The 26222-nt window shown below is 34.2% G+C and overlaps 1 pseudogene; it reads left to right on the top strand.

Moving 5' to 3' along the window:
- The first annotated feature begins 1586 nt into the window (after nucleotides 1–1586).
- Nucleotides 1587–26222, top strand: part of LOC104860002 — a 135912-nt pseudogene continuing 111276 nt past the window's right edge.

Below are 26222 nucleotides of genomic sequence, written 5' to 3'. Positions count from 1 at the left end.
CTTTATATAAAAATTTATTTTCCCAGAAAATATTTAATAATGTTTTAGATTAAATTTTTAGAAAACTTACACGATAAAAAGATTTAACTGTCATTTTTCAAAACTCAGTCATGTGATGATTATTTTATCATCATAAATATAAATTGTTAATATAATTTTTGAGGTAATAGTTTCAGTGCCATTTGTATTTGCCTATATTTTTAAATAATGCACATCATTTGAGCATGTTATTTCAAGTATTTTAAAAATATTTTTATCTTATGTATCATTTTATATAATATAATTATATAATATATAATATGAAGTGATATATTGTTTTCTTGGCTATTTAGAAGAAGTTCATTTCTTAATAATAATTTGTATTGATGTATGATTAGCTTGTCAAAAGCATAACTCCTCCCTGTCGAGAAGAACATTTTAAAATTATTATTTTTTATTGAAAAACTCCATTACAAGGCCGTTATTTGCACTTCCATCAAAAATTGGAAGACAGATATGTTTTCCTGCACTCTTTTTTTGGTACTGGAGATTGAACTCCAGTCCTCGTGCTTGTGAGGTAGGTGGCAGAACCACTGAGCGAAATCCCCAGCCTCTTCTTACACTCAACCATTTCTTAATCCTAAGAAATACATATTGGAGAGTTCATTTAGCAGGCATTGAGACAGAGGTAACATGTATATTTCTATTAATTCAATTATTGTATTTCTGTTGAAAGACTAGAAAAATATTGTGTTGCATATTCCAATTTTAAGAGTTATTTCTATTTAATTTACAATTTGAAAACATTAAATTCTTTGTCATTTTGTGTCTTGAGCTTTGAAAATGTGTCCCTTATTCTGAGTCTCCAAATTCTCTACCACCAGCATGAATTTATAATGTGCCAGTTATCATTCCAAAAATTAATTTGGGAGAAGTCAATTTTTATTTAGTTTGAATTAAGTTTATTGATTTTATATATATATATATATTCACACTCATCAATTGGCATCTGTACCTGTACATGATATATCTTAATTCTTATTTTTTGCTATTCCCTCCCTTTTCTTCAATCCTTCTTCCCCTCCTCATTTATCTATTTTATCTTTCTTTTTCCCCATTTTTCCTTTCTTCCCTTTGCCTCCTCCCTTCCTAGTCCCCTTTTCCAGTTGAACTTTTTCTTCCCACATTATGTATTTTACATTTTGGTCCTTTTTCACACTTTCAGTTTTTCACACCAGAGATATGATGTGACATTTACTCATGTGTATGCAATTAATTCCACATAAAAGTATGATCTCCAGGTGCATGCATTTAGCTATAAATGTCTCAAGTTTATCCTTCTTTATGGCTGAGTAGTATTAAATTTCCATAAGAAGTAAAGTTTTATCCTCATGTGTATTCATAATTCCCCTTTCTCAAGAAAAGAAAATTTTGAGTCTCCTGTTTTATGTAAAACATCGTGAAGTCTTTTCATCAATTTTAAAACTATAGAAAATTTCAGAAGAATCTTTCTGATATGCTGATGCAAAAAGTATATCATAGTTTAACTGTTGCCTCTCCTTTCATTTCCATGATAGTTTTGCTTCTAAAATGTGAAGTTTAAAAACATGGCTGCTTTTTACCTTTATAATCTTGAGATACTCAATGAAACTATTCGCAGACGATTTTCAGGTTCTGACCTTCTGAATGTGGATGTTCTTCTGCAAGTCAGCACATCTGAGCATGCTGTGAGGCTGTTTGGAACATGGGATGCACGACGCCCTTCTCTATTCACTCTGCTGCAGGTACAGTGCAAGGCATTGCTTTCTTTTTAAAAGGTAGAATAATAGGAAAACTGATGAGCTTTCTCACACAACAGAATAATTTCTAATGTCATACTTCCAATTTTCTTATGATTTTAAATTAATTTTACTGGTAAATGGAAAGAAAGTCATGGTTTTTTAAAGGCTCACGTTTTTAAATATGACTAATTTTCAGATATATGAGATTCAAATCAGGGTTCACTTAAAAAGAAGGAATTGCTTGCCTGCTCATACGAGAAGAGTAAATTGTAGAAGAATGTGTATTGTCATGACCTAGGGATGAAATATGATGTCCAGAGGTTTCTGTTTAACTTCCCCGTTCAATATTTAGTGGCACAGTGGGACGCTAAAGCCAAAAATCCAAGGAGCCACTCAGCAGTGCAAAGCACAATTTGGGCTAAGATTTGACTCTTTACAGTGATGAAATGAAATAAGTCTGGAAGCTCCTTTAAAAAATAGACATCTTGTAAAGAAATGGAAGGCAGTTTTAGTTGGGTCACAGCAAATGTGGGGGCAAAGAGGTTTCTTTTCCTTGGATTCTTTTGGTAGTGCTAGAGCTCTAACATTGCTACAACCAAAGCCTTTAAGATTATTCTTGGAAAAAAATAAAGTCCATTTCTTTCTTTTTTTTTTTTTTAAGATATAGAAGGAACAGAAAATGAATGGTAACTTCCAAATAGCAAGTATACGATTTTAAAGAAATAGGCCAAAATTTATGTCACAAATAGATTTACTTTCTGTGTTTTTTCTTGACAGAAGTTTACTTTTTTAGAAGTACAAATGTACATGCAGTTTTATGAGGGGACTTTCTGTATGTGTGTCACCCCTCATTGCATCCCCAGGACCCATAGAAAAGCCTGCTGTAAAGCACATTCTTTTGAGTTAGTAAATAAAACCTTGATGTGCATTTTGTCCAAATCCCTATAACTACCAGGTCTTTCTATCAGTTTGCCCATAAAATTATTACCTTGACATTCTCCGGTGTATAACCACGGAATGCAGGAAAAATGAGCTGATAGTTTGAATTCCATAATATGCCCTGCTACTGACCTCAAAGTGATATACCTATAAGTCTAAAGAATTTTGTTTCTTTTTAACTCATGGGCTTGTATCAGCAAGTTCAATTCCATCTTTCGGCCATGATTTCTTAAAGGACCAGTACTTTCAGTTTATATAATCCCTCATCTGTTGGGTTGAATTTCCGCTAGGCTGATTTTATGGGAAGTTACTATATCACATATTGCCTTCTTATGCAAGTTCTCCTTGCTGTTACTTCTTAGACTGTCTCTATTTTTTGATCTAGCGAGCACTGGAGTAGTCAGTGAAACTGCTTCATTTTGGATTTACACATCTACTGACATTTTCATACACATGATAAATAGCAACAAAGCAAAGCTCAAAATTTGGAACGAGTGCAAACTAGGAGTTTCCCTCACACGGGATTCTTGGTGGAAGCCGATGTTCTCATTTGACTCTGATCCAACCTGAATCTAGGGTACAGAAATGATGCCCCAGACCCTCCCCTTAGTCTCTTCTACTCATGGACCCTGGACATTATCTTCATTACCAGATCACCGAGTGGTTTGCTAGTGTTTTAAAACATTTACAATAAGTTGCCATAAACACAGCATCTTGAAGTAGCACACATTTAATCACTCAGAATTCTGAAGACAAGAAGAACTCCAAGTCATTTTCAGCAGGGCAACACTTTCTCTGAGCATTTTAGGGGAGTTCTCTTTTCCTCTCGTCTACCTCTGGTGGTTCCCGGCATTCCTTGGTTATAGCCGCTTCATTCCCATCTCTGCTTCATTATCCACATCACCATCTCCTCCACCTGTCCTCTTCTTCTATCTGGACACTTATCGTTGAGTTTAAGCATCACCAGAGTCCAAGATGGTCGCATCTCAAGGACATTGCCTTAATAAAATCCGCAGATTTTTTTCTTGCAAAGGTCATATTTTTAGGTCTGGACAACAGACAAATCTATGTTGAGGTCACAATTCAATCCTCCTCCACTAGACCCTTCTCTACAGTTGCTGTGTCTATGGATTTCTGTTCCCCTTAACCAACAGCACTGTACATTCCTCTCATAGTAGCCCTGCAGAAAAGTCTCACTAGAGGATTAAATTTGGTGTCTAAATGATAAGCAATTGAAAACTAGATCCTTTGAACTATAGAGACTTTGAGATCAGTGAAATTTAGCCCTCCTTTCTTGTAAGAAGGGCAGTGATGTTTCAAATCAGTCTATGCCTGAATAACTCATCTCACATGATGAAATAGTCAAAATAATCAAAATCTGGTGATATTTAACACATTCATATGTTGTGTAAATATTAAACAACTATAGCCAGCTAAATGCACAGATAAAATCCAAGTATAAACTTCCTATATTTAGGAGTTTTCCTCAAGTATAGAAGCAAAATATATTTACAAATTAAATAACAACAAAAGAGTCAGATAGAAATAATTCAAATTTTGCATTAATTGAATATAATACATGATTCTTTTCTGAAAGCAAGGCACCACTGAAAGCAAGGTGAGATTAATGAGGCTGCTGACTATGGTATAGAGTTTCTATCCTACTTTGAGCTCTGTGTTGTACAATTATCCTAGTATTTTCTCCCTTCAAATGACTATCTACATTTTTTCCTATACTCAGGAAAATTGGTATTAGTCTTCTCTTCATGCAAATATTATTTCTCCAAATTAGAATAATAAAAGCCAGATTTTGAGTAGCAATATAATAAAATGTTATAATTGTAGACATTGAAAGGTGTATAAGGCTATCAACTCTCATGTAATTAAGCACATCTTACAATTAGTTTTCATAGCAATCACATAAATACTTCTTAATTTCACATTTGGCAGAAAGGGTGTGCATGCTATTTCTCTTTGAGAGAAAAGAATCTGGAAATTTATATCAACACCAGGAGATTTCTTCAGTTCCCTTTTTCATTTAAAAGCCTTGTTTTAGTCTGGGGATTATTGATTTAAGTGATTTTCTCTCTGATTGAATTTCAAAACAAACCAAGTACTCTGTGTTGCTTATTGGAGTGAGAAAAACTGCATCTATTGTCATATCACTCAATTTTTCTCACTAACTCTAAGACTCATCTTGAGAGGGATAAGAGGCACCTTTTAAGGCATTTAACATTGTTTAAAATGAAAATGGGATCATGTTAATATGATACTCTTAACTACAGTATTATTATGCAAATATTTCAGTCCTGTTGTATATGGAAACCAAGATGAAGAATATGTGTATAATTTGTTTCTCACACATGAAGTGTTCCAGAAATATTGCAGTTCTACAAATTTCCAGAACAGTGCTGTAAAGAAAGCTTTGAGTTTCAAGAATTAAAAGTGTCATATTGTTATGGCCTGAATTGTGTCTTCCCCAAATTCATATGTTAAAGTACCTGCTTCCTTGTGACTGTATTGAGAGACAGGGCGTTTGTGTAGGTGATTAGGCATGGAGGTAACTGAGGTGGTAATATTAGGATCCTTGTCAGATGGAAATAATATCCTTAAGAGACACCAAAGGTCACTCTATTCCAAAAATGTAATGGAAAGGCTATGTAAGTGGTCACATTAAGAAGGTGGACACTTGTGCCAGGGATTTAGCTCAGTGGTTCTGCCACCTGCCTAGCAAGCTCAAGGTCCCAAGTTTGATTCCTAGTACCAAAAAAAAAAAAAAAGTGACCACTTAAAATCAGGAAGAGAGTCCACACAAGAAAATAAGTAATAACTTTCCTGGTATTTTGATCCTGAACTTTTAGTTTCCACCATGGTGAGTAAATGCATGTTTGCTGTGTAAGATACCCACTTTGGGGTGTTTTGTTATATCAGCCCAAGTTGACGAATATGCATAGCAAAGTTTGGCCCATATTACCTCAGATAATTATGTACCAGAAGCTATTAGCATAATGTCAAAGTCTGACAGGAGTGCTTGTAGGTATGACTTTGCTAAGACATAGGCAAAGCATTCCATTTTGCAGTGAGGAGAATGATTTTGAGTTTAATCCAGTTTTTCAAGGACAAAACTTGGCATCACAAAAACTCCCATCACCATTTGCTCTAATTCATCTTCCTGACAGCTGAAGCCAAGGTAAGACTGAGACTAAATATTAAACCAAGAAGGAATTAACTGTTTCTTCCAAGGAGTTTCTTTTTCTTGCCCATTGTTAAGATATTATGGAACTTGTAGCTTTGTCATCCTGGTTTTCTCACCAATTGGGATATTTTATTTTCTCTCATCATCAAGTATTCTACTGTGGTACCAGTGGTAAAAAGGCCAAAACAACAACAATAAATCCAATTTAGAGTTTCTGCAAAAAGTGAAGCACAACTGTGATGTCTTGAAAATTAATACAAACATTTTTTATATTAGAATTAGTACACATATTATTCATTCCTTATGTATTCTTAAAAATTATGTATTACACATTCTTAAAAATAATTTTTAAGAACATACCAAGATAGCTTTAATTGCAGATATTGAAAGCAAGTATTTGTGAATTTCATAAATTATTTCAAACTCAAATCAGTTAACCATCAGGTGGGTTTTGTCTTTGTTATTTATCTCACTTACACTACTATTTTGGATTTGCAAAGTACTTCTATGCTTATTAGTTAACCCTTGTAATTTTGCTCATGAAGTAGCTACGTGGCAGGCATTAAGTGTGACATACACTGGCGTAGTCCTTTGAGAAATGCCATCAGAGAAACACACAGAGGTTAAATGAGTACTACATGACTGCCCTTTAAGGCTGAAGAATAAAATCTTGCTCTCAATTTCTTATCCTCCAAACCATAGTGATATTCAGGGTAAAATCAAATACAAGTTCATTCACAAAAATCTAATATGTACTTCTCTTTAAAAACGAAAGCTCTCAAATGCCTTTGTTAGGATACTGAAAATCTATCTATTGGGGAAGTATATTAGATATATATTTCTTTGTCACTTCCCCATTTAAGATGGGATGATCTTAAAAGGCTATGACATAAATTGTTGTGGAAAAGATCGATTAGTTTAAAAGCTTTTTCCTTTTAACAGATCAGATAGTCATTATATTTCACCCTTTGTATGTGATTTTCATTGAGCCTTTTTAATCATTTATTCATTTGAAAAAATTTCGCCAAAACCAGGAGGCTCTAAAAATCTATTTATCAATTCTGACTTTCCTTTACAATCACTGAGTTTGAACTTCTGGAAATTGGAGACATCTTCCTGACTCTAAAATCCATATCTTCAGAAACAATTTTTTAAGAGCTCTTCAATTTTCTTCATGGATTGGACGCACTATGTCATTTATAATCCCTTATCTCATTTAAGAACGTCATCAAGGATGTTCAGGAGACATCAAAGATGTATTTATTTTAACTAGAGAGTAAAAAGAAAAGATATTTCAGTTTGATGTGGAAAGAATCCTAATTGATACATTTTTTGGGTGATTGAATATTTTAATTTGATTTCCCACATTTTATTCCTTTTATTATTTTATACCTGCATGGAAACTTTGGTTGGAAAAGGATACAGAGGCATAATGGATTCAGAGTAAAAATCATTTTATTTCATTGCCTTTTTGTAATATAAAAGACAAACTTGTGGGGAATACATTTAAAACTGTTTGGATAAAATTAAATTCACATATATGAATTATTTAAGTCACTTAACCCCAAACATGAGAAAACATGTGAAATATAAAGATTCATGAAATGGCAAATGATATTTGCAATAGACATTTGTTAAAGTACTCTTGCATTCAATATTTAATATGACCTTATGTTATATTTAAGAAACATTTATCGCAAATTATTATTTCTTATTTGTCAGGAAAAAATAAAGCACAAAGAATCTAAAACTTATTGAAGTGATGTGAATATCTTGTAAGCCTTAGATCTCGAACATGAAAATTTTGAAACAAAATCCAGAGAATTTTTTATATTTTCCCCTCATTGTTTTACATTGTGGTTCTAGCATTCAAGCATACTCACAAGTACATCTTAGAGAATGTGCAGTATCTCTGTTTGCTACAAAAAATAAATATGAAAGTCATGGTTGAGACAATAATATTGATGAAATAATGACTCATGAAGAGAACTGATCTAGGGACAAGATATATATTTCTCATGTTAATGTACAAGGATAGAACAAAATATATATCACAAAGATTTATTAAGTATCTTATCCTCTTATCTTCAAATAAGTACTGAGGTAGAATCCAAATTAATATTAAACAAAAAATTCTTCATATGATCAGTATATTAGAGCTAAATATTACTTTGAAAAGCCCAAAAGAATACTTACTTGAGTATAAATTTATTATGTGTCTTCATATCCATTTAGTATCTTGTCATACATTCTAAATTTTTTCACTTTACATATACTCTTAATGGGCCATTGATGATAGTTAATATTTTGGAGATGATCACACCCCCTTCACAGATGCTATTCACTTTATATATTAAGGTCTTATGGTACTCAAATCTCCAGCAAATATTTGTTGTTAATAGAATCAACCCCGATCCTTTTACTTACTCTGACATTCAAGCCCCATTAAGAGTAGTAATTTAAAAGAAAATGGATACATATTGAGGCCATACTCAAGTGAAATAAGTAGGACACACACGTGTAAATACTGAATAGTTTCTCTGGTATGAAAAACTAAAAGTGTAAATAAGGTTAAAATTGTATAATTGATAGTGTGAAATAGGAAGAAAAAGGGTAAAGGAGTAAGAAAAGTGGGAGAGGTGGGGGAAGGAAAGAAGAGAAAAGAGAAACTATGAGCAAAGGAAAAAATGGAAAGAAAGTATTTGTAAACAGGGAAGGGTGGAGGGGGTCAAGGGAGGGCAGGGGTACAGGGGAAAAAAATAACCAAGATGTATCATGTAAAAGTACAAGATTCCAGTGATGAATGCAACTGTACTGTATACCTGAAAAGTACCAATAAACAATGAAAACAAAAAGAGTGGTCTCAGTTTACTTCTCCTTCCCCTAAGTACTCATGTACATAATTTAAAAATTTTTATTAACCCTATGTATTGATCCTTCTTCAAAATTTCTTTGTGCTCACTTAGATGATCACTCTGATTTTTTTTTTGTCTTTCCAAACCCCAGCAATACATTTTTATTCATTTCAACAGTTCCTCTCAAAATCTGGCTTTAATACATGTAATGTTAATTTGAAATGTAAAATGCACCACTATTTTTGCAGCATATTAAATATTTTTAACTCTGCACGATTTCACTTTCATACTTCTATTTTTTAAGGGAATCAATAGTATCAAGCATAATATTGATAAACAATCATTAAATGTTATGGTCATCACCAGTTAAGAACTACAAAAAATTTGTCTTTCTTGGAACAACAACCCAGAAGTGCTCCTCTTATCTCAAGTTCGGAATTAACTATATTGAGGTTTAGAAAGTTTAAATTACTGGTTAGTTTACTGATCACGGTGGTTTGATAATTGGCAAATGAGAATTTGAAAGAAGGCATCTTGAGCAGTGTGAACTAAACAGCTCTGTTATACTAAACTCTTGCCCCATGATGTTTCTGGCCTGGTGCTTCCTGATCATGGACTGGGTCCTCTGAAACCATGAGCCAAATAAACCTGTCCTGCTTTAAGTTTTGAATGGCAGCTCATTGTTCTAACAAAGAAAGTAATGGTAGATACGTGAATTAAATTATTTTCAGTACTTAAGGAAACTATGTTCTAGACTGACTCCTGGAGCAAAAAGTGAGCAAAGGCAAAAAGCTTCTGTGCACTCCAAATAAAGTCTGCAATTTAGTTAAATATAATATAATTAAGGTTAATTTTTCTGACTTGACAAGTGCACCATTGTTATAAAAGATATTGGCATTAGGAGGACCCTGGTATATAGGAAGTCTCTCTTATCTTTGCAAACTTTCTGTAAAACTAAATTTATTATAAAATTATATAAAGTTTTTAAAAGTTATGAATATGCTTCTGTTGATAATTATTGCTCTACTCATATTTTTACACATGATTTTATCCTTTCATATCCTCAGAATATTGTGTTTACCTCTTTAATGGAGTTTGTCTCATGTTGTGTGTGTGTGTGTGTGTGTGTGCGCGTGTGTGTGTGTGAGAGAGACCACCTAACAGAAAGAACATTATTTTGCTTTATGATATTATCAGTGTCATACTGCATGATTTCTTCAAAAGTTTTGCTTCTCTCCTATAAAATGAGACCAATAGTAAAATTTATTTGATTAATTTTAGTTTAAGATTAGTGATTGTGTGGTGACCTTTGATGTTTTAATAGATTTTAATGTGTCTAATTATCTGCTTTCTTTTTCATCAAGGATGTATAGCAACACAGCTAGTAAGATTTACAGCAATAAGATTTATGGCAGATCTACAGCTGTACACTGTCATCATTAAGTAAAAATGCTAAATCTTGTGATTGCAAAACAATAGCACCTGCCACTGTTCTAATATTTTTGTCAAATGATACTGGTTTTAGACATTTAGAATTAGAGAATGAGTCCATGATTACCCACTATCCTCACCCAAGAAATATAGAAATATAGGGGTTCTTGAATTGTTATGGTGATTCTTGTGTTTTCTTTTGTTTGGGTTTTTTTGTTGTTGTTGTTGTTGTTGCTGCTGTTGTTTTTGTAATGCTATGGGTAGAATCTATGGTCCTGAACACGATAGGCAGGTAATACACCAATGAAGGAAAACTTGAGGCAAGGATTTTATTTTCAGAAAATTATAATGGGACAATTCTTTCCAAATATAAAGCCACATTCTGGTATATCGTATTTTGCTTTATATTTCATGATTCATTGACTATTACTCTAAAGACTTTTCAAAACCAACTTTGCTTTTTGACCTGAATAAGAAGATGATTTGTAAAAATAACGATGATGTTGTTCACATTGATGAAAATAAACCCAAATCCTCATTAAAGTGTCAGAGTTTCCCAGAAAACTAAATAATCATATCTCATGCCTGTCATGCATGGCTCCATTGCCATGGGTAAAATGAGTGGCAGCAGTTGCTGCGAAATCCATCCCTCCTAATGCAACTGCTTATCTTCTCTTAAGCTTGAAGGTAGCTTTTTAAATTAACCCCCCAGCGTTAGTGTGCCCAGTCTCATTGGAAGCGCAATAAATCAGCGCCAGCTGAATTAGAATTCTTTGCCCTTGATACCTCAAGAGTACTGCTGAGCCCAGTGAGTTAAGGGGATATTGCAAGGCACACTAGAATGTCATGATTTCTGAACAATTTCATACTTATGAAGAGAGTGACAGGGCACTTTAAGTTATCAACCAGGAAAGATTTCTCCACTCTTGCCTTGAAAATGGGAATGAATGTATAAATCTACACAATTGTGCTTCCCTTGCCATCTATCTTGTCAAAATGAAATTCAACAAGGGAATTAAGTCAAATGTGTTTCAGCAGATTAGAGGAAAAAAATGTATATTTTTCCTCTTGAGTCACACAGAACGACAATCACTTCCTGCTGTGCTAATTCTTCATGGGCTAGTGGTTCTGAAGGTGAAACTCTGAAGATCATGTGAATGAGAAGCACATATTACATAGGGTGAACTACACATCAGTAAAAATAATACGTGGACAAAATAACACATCTTAAAATATTGCATTTAGTGCACATCTTAATATATTGCATATTTTATTTCCCAGAGACTATACTGTTCTCTTGAATTCTGTTAGAAATAATTTAAAAAAGAATCTATGAAACTATATGTAGAATATTTTTCTAGTGAATATCATGAATATTGTCCAGTTATTTCTGAGTCTTTGAATCTGTGTCTTCGATTATTTGATCTCAATTCTCTAGCTCCGTGTGTGTGTGTGTGTGTGTGTGTGTGTGTGTGTATACTGATGCATGTGCATTGGGGCAAAATCTTGGGGGTCGTTTGCAGGAGGGCTGAAAGAATAAAAGAGGCAAATGGCAGACAGAACTTGAACTATTTGAAGAATGTATTTTGGACAATGTCAAAAGCGAGGTCTGATTCACTATAAAAACCACTCATTCATCACCCTGCCTAATGTTTGTTTTCTCCACGAACACTATTATTCCCTTTAGTACACCTCTACCACCATGATAACTTACTCTCTTCTATACAGATCCATATCCTTTTTCAAAGAAATGACATGCTGCCCTCACTTATGAGCCCTGATGTAATTTTTTTCTAAAGAAGACATTGGCATAGTCACAGCAAAGAATAGATAATTCTTAGTTATATTTTGCTCTGTGAGCTCACTTTTGAAATACATCAAAGCGACCTACATTGAACATCCAAAATCTGCCTCTGCCCGTGGAATTTGACAGCCAGTCAGGTTGTCTAGGAAAATCTCATTACCTCAGAAGTCTCTGTCCAAGCAACTATTAGCAGAGAGAAAACAAGAAGAAGAGTAACCCACTGACTGGCTGCAAATTGACACAGATTAACTGTTCTTTGTCCAAAAGCTCTGTGGAATATTGGAGAACTGCAGAAAGTCACTTTCAGACACAACACTGAGAAGAGAAGTGAACAATGATACATAGGAATCCACAAATTGCAACAAGTGCCATACAAGTGGAGCAATCGCAGACAAAGTTAATTTGCCCCAAAACTATATGCCCAGGAACAGTTTTAGCTAAGCAGCAGCACTTCCCGTAGCTGACAATTTACTTAATTGGGAAGACCACCGAGCCATTTGATTGTAATGGGCAGAATTCTATGAGATTGTGGAGCGATAGCCATAACCACAGGTTTATCTTTTCTCCTCGTATTCAGTTGGGGATATTAATTGAATTCATCTACAAAGCACTGGATTTTATTGTGGACAGAATTGGTTTCTTTCCAGGAATCAATTCCCATTTTAAATAGAGGCCTAAAATGTCTGGGCTTTAGCCAGATGTTTCTAAGAAGAGGGTGATTGAAATAGTTGCTAATTCCATGGTGAATATTTTCCTTGCCACTTTCATATTCCAATTTCAAAATCAAGAGGAACCATGCTTCCAGTTTACACATTCATTTCAATAGATGTTAGTTTAAAATAATTCTTATATGTACAGCGATACATAGGGGCATAAGTTTTATTAGAGTATATACACAATATTGAGGTAAAATAATATTTATCTGTTGAAAGAAAATTTGAATACTCCTAGAATTATTACCAATCTACTTGAATCAAGTTTTTATTGAAAAATTGTAGTCATTGATAGCAATGTTAGATTTTTTACTGCAATTCATATATTTTCATGTCTTTACTTATAATTATACTTTAATGGGTAAGTTTGTGATGCCAACTGAGAATATCTACATTATTGAAGATTAAGTCAAATTAAATGAGGATTTTCCCAGTGGGAACTCAACTCATTGGTAATTCACACTTATCAACAACACATCAACAAATAGAACATAAAATGAGTGACATAAAACTTTTTATTAGGTTATGAGTTGGTGAAAAGTTTTCTTGTCTAGTCACTTTTATTTTCATGGTTATACAAGAATTGCAGAGTTATGATCTTTTTATTAGAGACTGCTAAATCCAAACACCAAAATACAAGTATCTAATGCAACTCTATCTGACGTATATATTTTTAGTACATTTACTATGTAAATTTTAGTCTTTGTGTATTATTCAATCAACCTATCCAGGCAAAGTAGGTAAGCCAGGACATACGATTTTCCTTTGTAATCTCAGGCCATAATAAAGTGCTAAAGCACTTTATATGAGAAATCTAGAAATCAATTAGGCCTCAAGAAGGAGAAATTTAACTAGGGTGGCCAAACTACAAGAAAAATATGGTGTCCATACTCTCAATGATGAAACTGGAAGTCAGAGAAATATTCGATGAAACAGCCACTGAGGCAGGCAGGAAGGAAAGCTACAGAGCCTTGAATAAAAATTAGTGATGATGATGACAACACTGAGTTCATTACCAAGAAAAGTTTCACCAGCAAATTAATCATATTAGACTTCTAGATAAAAAAATATATTTGAATAAAAGATGAGAAGTTACATAATTTACTGTAGTATATATAGGGTGACCAACTGTCCCAGTTTACCTGGGACTAAGAAGGTTGCCAAGAAATGAGTCTCAGTGCTAAAATGAGGAAAGTATTAAGAAAATAAGGATGGACTTCTTACCCTACTGGTCTCCTTCCCATGAAAATAGTTAATTTTTGAAGGCTACAGAATCAACATGGGAAACAATGTAGAGTGAGTCTCTATTTTGTACAGAAAATGATCCCACTCTGCAGCTTAAAATGGGTCAGTATTTTAGGGGTGTCCACACGTGTTCTGGGTGTCAAACTAGTGCAAAAGAGAGGCCGGTATGCACTGACTCATCTGACTTTTCCTGTGATCATCATTTTTAAAAGTATGAATAATTGGGCTGTAGCTCAGTGGTAGAGTACTTCCCTAGCATGTAGAAGGCCCTTGGTTTAATTACCAGTAATACCCAAAAAAAGTATGCAAAATTACTCATGTGCAGGTGTTAAAATTATATTGCTTTACATTTCATTTTATTTCACCAAAGAAAAAGTTTTCAAAAGTTTTTGACCATAACACATAGTGAGAAATACATTTTGCCATGGTTTTTCATACTTACATTATATATAACTATTACAATGTTTTATCCTGAATTTTGCACTTATTGCTAGCCTTTACCAATGGCATGTGTAGGGCCCTTACATACTCCCTAGTTCCAAACTCAGAGGCTTTTACTTCTGCAACCTTTCTGTCACACTCAGTACTTATCCTATGGCCCATTGGTGTGATCCTGAAACTACAGTGAGTATAAAAATCTTCAGAGAGTTTGTTATACTTACAACCATCCTAGTGCATGCTAAAGATCTCAATTCTGAGCTTGCTTTGGAGCAAGAATCTACAACTTGCTTTTAAGAAATAATGTGAAGCACTACCTTCAGAGATAGTCCTGCACTCTTCTGCAGCCTACTCATTCTCACTGACACTTTTCTGTGATTTATGTATTTATTCAGTTAGTATACACCGAAAACATGAGAGATCTGGAGGCACAGGTCTCACACTTCTGAAACTCATTTGAAAGAAATGCAAAACTGTGAGCATAATATAATCATTCTATGAACAAAACTCATAATAGAACTAGTTGAGAATAGAATTGTTCTCTTCAAACACTAGAAACACTAGAGAAATGTGTGCCAAAAGGTGATACTACACTTCTTTTGCAGTTATTAGGATCCTTGTGGTGTGAAGCAGGGTGAAATGAAGGCTGAGGTGACCTGAAGAGGTTGTCGAAACAACTCAGGAAAGAGATAATGAATTAATATTATAATGAGTAAGGTTAATGATGGTAGTAGGTGATCGGGATAAACAAGCAGTAGGAAGCGTAAATTCTCGCGGTTTAATAGGGACAGCAGACAAACAGATGGTCATCCTGATGCAGTGTAGCATGTGCTGTGCTAATGGTATTCATAATCTGTAACGATTGCAAAAGGCAGGGACCCACACAAAAATACCGTGGCATGTATTACAATTCTGTATTTCAGGAAGAGTCAGAGGGTCTTTGGATGAACTTTCGATCCCCAAATAAGGGTGGCTGACAAATAAGATGAACTCATTCTCTTACAATTCCTCCAACAAATTCAAGCGTATAACAATACATAACAGTGCAAGATAATAGAGACAAAGAAAATGAACCTTTTTTATCATGTCCTCAGCAGCAAAGCCCATAGGATCTAAATGCTGATTTATAAAAGGCAAGGTGCTACAGTATTTTCCTCTCAATTTCACATAATCTTCTTAAATAGTCTCTACATAACAGAATCATTTGTTGAAAATCCTCAGGACCTTCTCTAAGACAGTCTGCAGATTGATGACTCTACTCCCGCCGACATTCCAGTTCAATTAGTTGGAGGTCAGAGAGACATCTGCTCCATATTTTAGCAATGAGTATTAAGGACTTCATTGAAATTAGAGTTCCCTAATTTTAGACCTTAGCACACACAAAACAAATTCTCCTCTCGCTTATTTAAAAGAAAGAAAATTTGGTTAACATTTTCTACCAATTTCACTTTAAACACTTTAAAAAGATTCTCCCCTTAATATTTATTGCCTCGTTTTGTTAGTTTTAGTTTCCCTCCCTGTTTACCTTCTTTATATACGGCTTGACTCAGGACCAAATGCAGTGGAGGGTCTCATTAAATGCTGAGCAGCCAGTTTTGACAAACTCTACTTTCACACAAGTTACACAAGAGAAATACATAATATAATTTTTATGGTTGACTGCCTTGAGAAAATTTAGCACACCAGAAGCATAATTCATTCAAGGAAAAAAAATCTCTTTAGCTGAGTTATTACCTGAGTGCAGCTCTGCTGCTGGAAATAAAGTTTGGGAGCTTCTGCATACATAAGGAGTACAAATGGATTTGGGTCATCAATAACGTGACCAAGTTCAAAATCAGAGTGTTAAGGGATTTCCCCGTAGCAAGTAATAATAATACTCATTGTGCTTGTGTCTCTGATGTGACAGACTCCAAGTCCTGCAGTTCACTTTGCTTCTTTGTTGTAATTTTAACAGCCCTGCCATGGGAGCATTACTATCCCCACTTGCAGATGAGAAAGCAGAGGGCTAGAAGGGTTAAACAACTGCTGTAAGGTCACTCTGCTAATAAATAGTGAACCCAAGGCTGTTCAATGTCATCATCAAGAGTTATGCTTTGGCTTCCAAAGAAGTCTGATGCCTCATCCTAGAGAGTGGAGGCTCTTCACTGGGTGTGCATAAAGCATATATTTGACGTTCTGATCATTGTTTGACAGTGTGAGCTAGAGAGAATGCTAAAAAGATAGCAAGAAGTAATCTGAACTAAAGAAAAGCAATCAAAAGGTTTTGGTCTCAGAAATATCATGCGATGAGTCTTTTAATAGAGCAGTACATGATGTAGGAAATGAGAGCCAGAGCTGATTCTGCTGCTAATACTAAAGCACAGGAGAATGTTTATCCCCTGCCAAATCATTTGTTTGCTGTTTGCACAATCTAATTGTATCACACTACACAATGTGAAATGCTAAGTAAAATGTTTCTTTGCCATATCTGTCTATATATAGACAAAGCTTTGATTTCCTAAATCCAATATTTTCATATATTTAATGTAGTTTTAAATACAGAATCAAAATGAAATGGCATTTTAAGGAAGTAATTTAGAAAGCAAATGAGAAGTGATGAACTTACAACTTGGGATATATAATACTTCTCTCTCTCCTGATATCTGGGCTTTCCTTTCTTCCTGTATGACCACTAGTTCATGTGTTTCACTTGTGTTAGGGCACTTCATTGATAGAAACAAACTCTAGTTACTTTTTCTTGAGACTAAAGAAAAGAAGATCGCTAGATACCGAAGAAGAGTGGACCCAATAAATTAAAAGACACCAGGCTCTTGAGTTACTGCTGTTCTCACATCTTCCTAGTCTCCACTGATCTCTATAGTCCTTGGTTTGTATTTCTCTGTGCAGCCCACCTAGGGGCCAGGAATTTGTCTCAGTGGTCCTGCTGCCTGCCTGGCAAGCACAAGGGCCTGAGTTCGATTGCAGGTACCAAAAAAATAAAATAAAATTTTAAAAAAATTAAAAAATTCATCCCACCTAGCAGACTGAGGATGGTCACTTAATGACCTGCAAGTTAATTGTCATGAATATAAAATATGAAAGGAAAGACATGTCTAATTTCAATGCTATGGAAAAAGAATAATTCTATCATTTTATTAAAATCTCTGTTCTTGGTCCACATAATATGATCAGTTGCCCATAAAAACGCAAACACTGTTTTTGTTCACCTAATTGCAAATCTCAGGCTAATCAGTGATTATCTTGAGCAGAACAAATATTCCACAAATGATTCATTACATCTTATTTCTGCCGATATATTCTAGTTATGGCCTCTTTGCCTAAATTAGTATCTTCTTTTCAAAATTCTGCCAAAATATCTTTGAAATAAACTTGATCTATTGTATTTGCCTGCCCCCAGGAAGAATTTTTACACAGTTGATGGAATCGCTTTGGCTTTTTCACTTATCTGGCCACTGTGGATCACACCATGACCATTATGTCATGGTAATTGCTGCCAATTAGAAATGATTAAATTAGCCACTCTGTAGTCTTTCTTGGATTAGAGAAATTGTGCTTTTCCTAAAATCACTTTTCCCACTGTACTATTTCCAATCCATACAACTTTTAATTAAGAAATGTAAATATCATTTAATTCTCAATTTTGATATTTATATAATTTTCATTCACATTAACCACAGTAATTAATGATGTTCCTTTTTATCCTTTAAATTCATTATAATATGACAATAGTCAAATTATTTTGCCTAAATACTTGTAAACAAATAGGAATCTATAATAATTGTCATTTAATGGCAATGATCATGATGAAGAGGATAAGGAACAAAACTAAATAACACTAATCACTGAATTGATATGATCAGTAACTAGAATAAGCATATGCATCCACATTGCAAGAATGGTATCCCTACAGAGTAGGAATCTGTTTCCTATGGCCTAAAATTCTTAAATAATTTCAAAAACAGCTAAAATTTTGAGTGAATTATCATCCAAATGCAATTGTTCCCTGATATAGTAGATTCAATAAAGCAATCTAACAGTAAACATTGGCCAACTGTTTTCATTTTAGGAAACAAATGATTTTATTCCATGTTGCAAATTAGCAATGTGTAGCATCTACTAGAAAAATATTCTACAAAATGCTGATCTTGATTAGAAGATACTGTGGCAAGAAATGCTGTGACTAACAAATCACATATGAGTAAGTTGAAGACATATTACTTAAAAGGGTATAAAATCAAGTATACATAAGGACAACTTACAAGAAAAAAATCATGTGAAGAACTTTTATCATCAACTATATGAAATTATGGAAAATCTATATGTATAGCTGTCTATTGGAACATAAGTACATCTACAGTGAAAGAGACAGAGATGTGTGCACATATTTCTAGGGTTGTGATTTGGTTTTGGAATCTTCGCCCAAAACTCTCATGCCCCAGAGCTAAGGCTTTTGGAAGGTGTGTGAATCATGTGGTTGTTGACCACTTGTGGTCAGGGCCAAATGTGCTGTGGGGACTCGGAGCCTGTGTGGAACACAGGGCAGCCAGGGCATGACCTGGAAGACTGCACCACCTTCCGTAGCTCCTCCCTTTCCTTCTCTACTTCCTGGCCCACATGGCCTGAGCAGCTTTTCTCCACAGTAGGCCCTTCTACCATTCCTTTTCAGACTTGGAGCCAGGCAACTAGGGATTGAAACCTCTAAAATCTGAAAGCCAAAATACCCTTTCTTCCTTTAAGTTGTGGGTGTAGGGTATTGTGTCTGTTATGAGAAAGTAATCAAGATACTACCCATACTCATAAATCTAATGACATATATATGTGTCAGTGAACACAATAGAAGGCAAGACATAGGTAGGGAAGCTCTGACTATGCCATCAGTGTAACTCTGAGATGCAGGCTATACACACACACACACACACACACACACACACACACACACACACACACACATATATCTTCCCGTATGTGCTCATGAATTCTTATTATAAATATGAGCCACAATTAGGAGATCACATCTCACAAACTCAATTCCTGCTTGAAAACAATTATGAACAGCCTTTAGATACTCCTGGAAACCTAAAGCTTGGGATGTATTGAAAACTGGAAACCAGGAGAATAGTTCGTCTGTGTACACAGATGAATGCAACAACCCCACAATCCCGAGGAGACCTTGATTTTAGATTGCACTTTTTAAAATGTTGGGTTTTTGTGATTAATTGTATGTTCAGGTAAATGCCATTAAAAGTTTTATGTAGAGGATCTAATCTGCAAATTCAGAGAAGATATTGACATTCTCGATATATTTAGACAATTATTTAAACAAAGACAATATTAGAAAATGAGTTCATAGACAGTTGGATAGGTATAAGTATAAAATGATAATCATGAAAATCAGAAGAAGATAAAAATAAGAACCAAGACATGTTATGTAAAGGTACATATTCCCAACAATGAATTTCAGCATATTGCAGCATATAAACAATAAAAATGAAAAAAAAAGGAGATAGGTGCAGAAAATGGATAAAATCTAGCTATAGCTTAAGAAAAGAGAAATTGTCTTAAAGGATTTGGTATACCATGGCAGGGAGAGGGAAATTATATTGAAATTTGGCCCTTGGGCTTATTAGCTGTGAAACAAGAGGCAGGTTACATAACCTTGTTATTCATCAATTATGTGAAGAGTCTTAGTATATTAAAACAGTGATGACTGGTGATCATATTTATTTAATGTTAGGCCCTGAATTAAGTGATTTTTGAGATAGGTCTGGCAAGCTGGGACACTGGTCAGAATTGGGCAGTTTATGGCATACTGGCTTTGGTTTAATGACTACCAAGGTGATTTCTCACCTTAATGAACAATTGTTTCATCTTATTGGGTTAACTATTGCAGCTATGGATACTTTTTGTTGTTCTCGCAGAATTATTTAACACCAAATGGGAAACTATGTGTATTCCACACTTAATTAACATGGGTAAAGATAACAATTCAAAAATCCCTGTGAGATATTAATATTCAAAATTTGTGAATGAGAAATTGGAACTCATATGGATTCCAGAGAATTATTGAAAGCATAGATATTTCTGTTTTGGAACAAATTATTTAGTAAGTTAAAATAATTATGAGTTTATATAATAAAACAGTGATTATTTTTCTGTCTTTTTCAATTCCCGTTTTGGATATAGCTTACATTTTTTATTAGAATATGCTTCACATTCAGAAGTGAACTCTTCCATCCAAGTAGTGGCACAAGAAAGCCATTAAAGAAAGGCTCCCATTTCAACCATGCATATACCAACAAAAAACATCAATTCAATTTTCATGATATGTTGAATAGTTCTGCAGCTTTGGTGTTGATTGCCAACCAAAGTTCATATAACATATCCTCATCAATACTCCTTTGAAAAATATATTGAACAAAAGTATTATGTCCTTATTATCATAATAGTTACATTCTACAACCTGTATTGTACATCATACCTTAATATTGTCTACTATTTTATCAATGCATCTAGATGTGATGCTAACTGGAGGGACATGTACTACAACTGCAGCCTCTCCTAAAAGTTCATGACAAATGTCCTTAGAAGCAGGCTATATCTGTGGTACCTCGCACCATTTTTTTTAATTAAGATCTTAATCATCATCTGGAAAGAGAACATTCTAGAGTAACATAAGTTTATCTGAAAATTTCCAGTTTATTGTTGTTGTTTTTTATTTTGTATAAATAAGTGCAGGCTGCAGGCTATATCTGTGGTACCTCGCACCATTTTTTTTAATTAAGATCTTAATCATCATCTGGAAAGAGAACATTCTAGAGTAACATAAGTTTATCTGAAAATTTCCAGTTTATTGTTGTTGTTTTTTATTTTGTATAAATAAGGCAGAGTTACAAAAGAAAGGACATATGGAGATACCTCAAAGAGCTGGGACTAGAGATTCCATTTGACCCATCCATCCCTCTTCTGGGTATCAATCCAAAAGAATTAAAAGAATCATACCACAGAGATATATGCACACCAATGTTTATAGCGGCACAGTTTGTAATAGCTAAAACTTGGAAACAGCCCATTTGCCCATCTGTTGGAAACTGGATAAAGAAGATGTGTTTTTTCTATAAAATGGAATATTTCTCAGCCATAAGGAATGAGAAATTAGAGTCATCCATAGGAAAATTGATACATATTGAGGATATACTCTTAAGTGAAATACATAAGCCACACATGTATAAATACTGAATAGTCTCTCTGGTGTGAAACACTATAATAGTACACAAGATTCTAATGAGATAATTAATAATGTGAAATAGGAAGAAAAGGGCTAAAGGTGTAGGGAAAGTGGGAAGGGTGGGGGAAAGGTAATAAGGGAGAGGGAAAAAATATGAGAAAATGAGAAAACGGAAATAAAGTGTTTGTAAATGGGGAGGGGAGTAGGTGGTGAAGAGAGGGCATGGACAAGGGGAAAAATGAGAATCAAGACCTGTCATGTAAAGGTACAGCATCCCAATAATGAATGTAACTGTACTGTATACCTAAAATGTATCAATAAACTCAATAAAAATTTTAAATTTTTTTTTAAAAAGAAGCAGGCTACATCAACTCGTCACAATAGTAAATGGCTTCTTTGCTTTAACAATGTCGCTAAATACTAAGACACATTTGATGAAGTTGTGGCCTTTGGTACTTGCTTCTGTACTTTGTATTCGAAATTTCCCATTTAAAAAAATACAGAGGCTTGTCTATTTACTTTTTATTTATTTATTTATTTATTTATTTATTTATTTATTTATTTATTTATTTATCGGTCCTTGCACTTGTGAGACAGGCGGCAGAACCACTGAGCTAAATCCCTGGCCGAGGCTTGCCTTTTTACTGCAGGGTACTTGTCCATGTGGCAAAATAATTTTGAAGATTTTACAGCTTCATTGGATAGCCAGTTGCCACGTGTTATGCAAAAGAATCTTGGAGAATGTGAATCACATGTTACAATGAACACATAATTGGGATTACTGGCATTTTTTTTTAAATGCGGCTTTCTTTTCTTTGGCAGTACCAGAATATTCATTATTTCATGGTTCGCTTCTCCAAAAGCTCTCCAGTGATGTTATGTTTTGATCATTTTGGCTAGATTTAGCTTGTGGGCTTACCAAGACTGTGATTGAGATAATCATGCAATGTGGAAAGAGATAAAGATGGAAATATCAAATAAAATAAAGGGCCAGCCGTGTAACAACTTAAGTAAGTGACAGATTCTGACATAAAGCCTTGCAGCAAATGCAGCAGCACAATTGAAGTATGTCAGCTTGCTTTGTAATAAAAAACATGCTACCCAGGGCAGCTTAATTTTTCACTTGCCACTCACTGGTTGAGTTTCAATAAGGCTGCAAGCAATTGTGTTATTACGGTTTCTGTACAGTCAGGTTTCTTGCTAATGTTAATCTGCATTGTAGCTGTTCCCTAGTGCTAGCATCACTGCCTCAGCTCTGCCTCAGATCATCAGATGTTAAATTTGATTCATTAGATAATGAAATCTTACCAAAGCACAGCATTTTTGACACATAGATCAGGGTTGTATGCACCTAATGAGAATCTAACATCTGATTTTAATTTTTAAAATTAAAGCAGAAATAGGACATGTGTGTCATCTCAAAGTTGAAAAGGAAGAGAAAGTCATAATTTTATAGTACAGAGTTCAAGAAAACACCCTCTCAGGCAAATGATCAAAAATTAAACATCAATATTAATAAATATGAACATCCCTTACTCCTTAATATAGAAACCTGAAGGACACGTCATCTCTGTTATATTCTTTCTAATAATCTCTAACCGAAATTTGAGGGTAAAAATATCACAGAAACCCAAAATGAGGTGCATTCTATAAAATTCTGAATAATGCCCTCCAGAATCATAGATATAAAGGTTGAGAAGAAATTATTACAGGTCCCAGAATAAATGTCACTAATGAAATATATAATCTAAATGGAATGTGTGATTCCATATTAAATAAATAATTAGAAAAAGGAGACATTATTGGAAAACATTAAAATCTGAAGCAACTATATGCTTTATTTTATAATATGGCATAGATTAATTTCAAAGCATGTTCTAAATTTTTTAAATGTTAACAAAATAAGGAACCTTAGAAATGATTATAAGAATATAATCTTTGCCCAAGTTTTGTAGCTCCTGTGTGTTCTAATTTTTCATTAAAAATTATGATAAAATATGGTAAAATTTTACAATAAAACCTGATGATATAATGAATAAATGAATTAATAGATAGATCGATAGATACTTTATTTTGACACTATAGAGATAGGCCTAATAATAACATAATTCTAGTGTGGCCACTCCTAAAATTGAGTTTGTAACCTGTATTAAACATCAGTAAGGTAAATACATAACAAGGTTTTTACTTGACTTCAGTCTGGGTTCAAAACATTCATTTTTTCTAATGAGATGGAGGGCTTTATCTAAAATTCTAGGTTAAAGTCATAAATAGAATCAGCATCTTGTTTTGCTTATTGACAGAGCTCATAATATATGCTTTCTAAACCTTTCTTTCAAATGCTTGAATTTTTTTATTATAAAGTTGTTTTCATTTATATTTCATTTTTCCTTTAATACAAATTTCTCCTCAAAAAGTTTTAAAAATATATTTTGTATTCCTTTATTATTTTTACCATTTTCTTTGTCATTTAAAATACATTGTTCCTCTTATAGCAATTGTTAAATAGATCTCACTAAACACTATATTCTACTGGTTCCAACAAGATGAGAATGAAAAATCCATAAGATATTATATATGAGTCCTTTTTGTTATAATTTGTGAAGTTAAGAGTTAATATATCAAGATAATAAAATGTTATAGCTCTTAGTTGAAGCAAAAACTATAAAAAATAGAAGATATCAGAGTACAAGTTATCATGCTATGCATGAAATTGCCTATTTAGAAAGAGAAATAGTAAAGTGATAATTGTTATGACGTTAAAACCTCTGAATAGAAATTGCCACATTGTCAGCAAAGCCAAAATTTCCGGTTGGTTTATCAATAAGATTGTAATTTCCTTTGAGCCTATGCTGTATTTCAAACTGCCTTCTGAGCATGTATCACCCATTCTATGAACACAGGAAACTGAATTCAGGAGCTGGACAGCTAGTCTAAAGCTCTTGCCCACATTTTGTTCACGAGAGCCAAGTTTAAAATGGTCATCAATAGCAGTGAAGGAAAACAGACAAAAATGGGAAAGAGCGAGCAGCTCTGTGATGGAGCTGAGAAAGCACTGGCCGTGGTAAGTGCATCAGTCTGTCTTGCAAGACTCTTAAAATCTGAGGGAGCTTACAGACATATTTCATATACACTTTTGAAACTGGGTCTTCTTCGTTCCCTATTAATTGTCAACCAGTTACTGACAGATCCAAAAGTGGGGAGCTTGGACTCAATTTCATCTCAGAACCAAGAATAATCCATGGGAGAAATTTTTATACACTGGCTGAGAGGTAGCCTACCTCAGGACAGAAACTTTTAGGTGTACCTCAGCTTTGTCTGAAGCTGCATCACTAGCTCAATTTTCTCTTTGCCTTTTAGGAACCTGGGACTACATATAACTTGATCTAAATGTAAATAAATACTTTCCACTTCTTCCGTCTGTTGCTAGATATAAGAAATCTTTTATTTCTGCAGAAGTGACATAACCATGGATCAGGCTTGAATATATGGTTTCCTCCTTTGTGAAGTTTCCTAGAACCCAGAAAAATAAATTATTTATCATTTGGCTAATTTAAAATGATAATCCTATGGATTTTTGATGAAATACAATAATGTAGACACTTAATGAATGCATTAGACCAGGTAATAGAGTTATTACCTAAGTGTGAGAGCAATACTTTTAATAATTTTCCTCAAATTTTTAATGAAGGGTAAGTGGACTAGGAGGAAACTCTACAGAGATAACTATCATTTCTGAGTGATTTTTTAAATTTCTCCAAACCAACTTGAATATATTTAGTGGGACAATTTTATTTTCTTTGGAAAAACTCACCTACTAAGTGCATTGATTCTAGTTTCTCAGTGCTAATAGTGACCCTCTGTATTCAAGATGTTACTACTCAGTATTCTAGAAGACCTGACAAGGGGATGCGTGCATAATCACCTCAGGGAACAGCTCAATTCGGCCTCTCCTTCCCATTCCCAAATGCTTCTTTCCATTTCCTCTCCTGTAATTATCATGGGCAACTTCGGGGCCAGACGTATAATCGCTTACTTAAGGTTAAAACTATTTCAGCTGGAGCCTGATGTCACATTCCGCCTTCCTTTTTATTGGAATCAGCCTTGTCCAAGAACATGCTTTGTGTTTTAACAGTGCTTGGCCCAGTTCCTGCTTTGTACTTGAGCCACATCCATCCTTCCTCGGGCCTTTGGCGCTTGTGCTTGGAATGCCTCAGCAGGGCTCCCGTGCCCTGTCTCACTGTGACTTGCTCCTGTGTCTGTCCATTAGGCTTTACTTAGCCTTGCTGTACTGCTTCTTGCAGACTTTGAAAGATTACCTTGGCTTTGTGACTTTGATTAATCTTCATCTCAATTTTTGTTGATTGGTCTATAAATTTAAATTCTTAGGTTCTTTTCCTTCAATTAATAAAGAGAAATCAACTTAACTTTTACATAGTATATTCTCTCTCTCTCTCTCTCTCTCTCTCCCCACCATGTATGTGTGTGTGTGTGTGTGTGTGTGTTAATGCTGCAAGATTTCTGCTATGGAAGAGATTCCATATTCAAATTCCATCTCCTAGCTATTTCTCTCAATCAATAGCTAATGAGAAATCTATATTGATATCTTAAATCAA

This window comes from Fukomys damarensis, unplaced genomic scaffold (assembly GCF_012274545.1).
Source record: "Fukomys damarensis isolate Sample0158 unplaced genomic scaffold, DMR_v1.0_HiC HiC_scaffold_29, whole genome shotgun sequence".
Classification (NCBI taxonomy): domain Eukaryota; kingdom Metazoa; phylum Chordata; class Mammalia; order Rodentia; family Bathyergidae; genus Fukomys; species Fukomys damarensis.
Note: the sequence above shows the minus strand (reverse complement) of the source record. Positions and strands in the feature narration are given on the sequence as shown.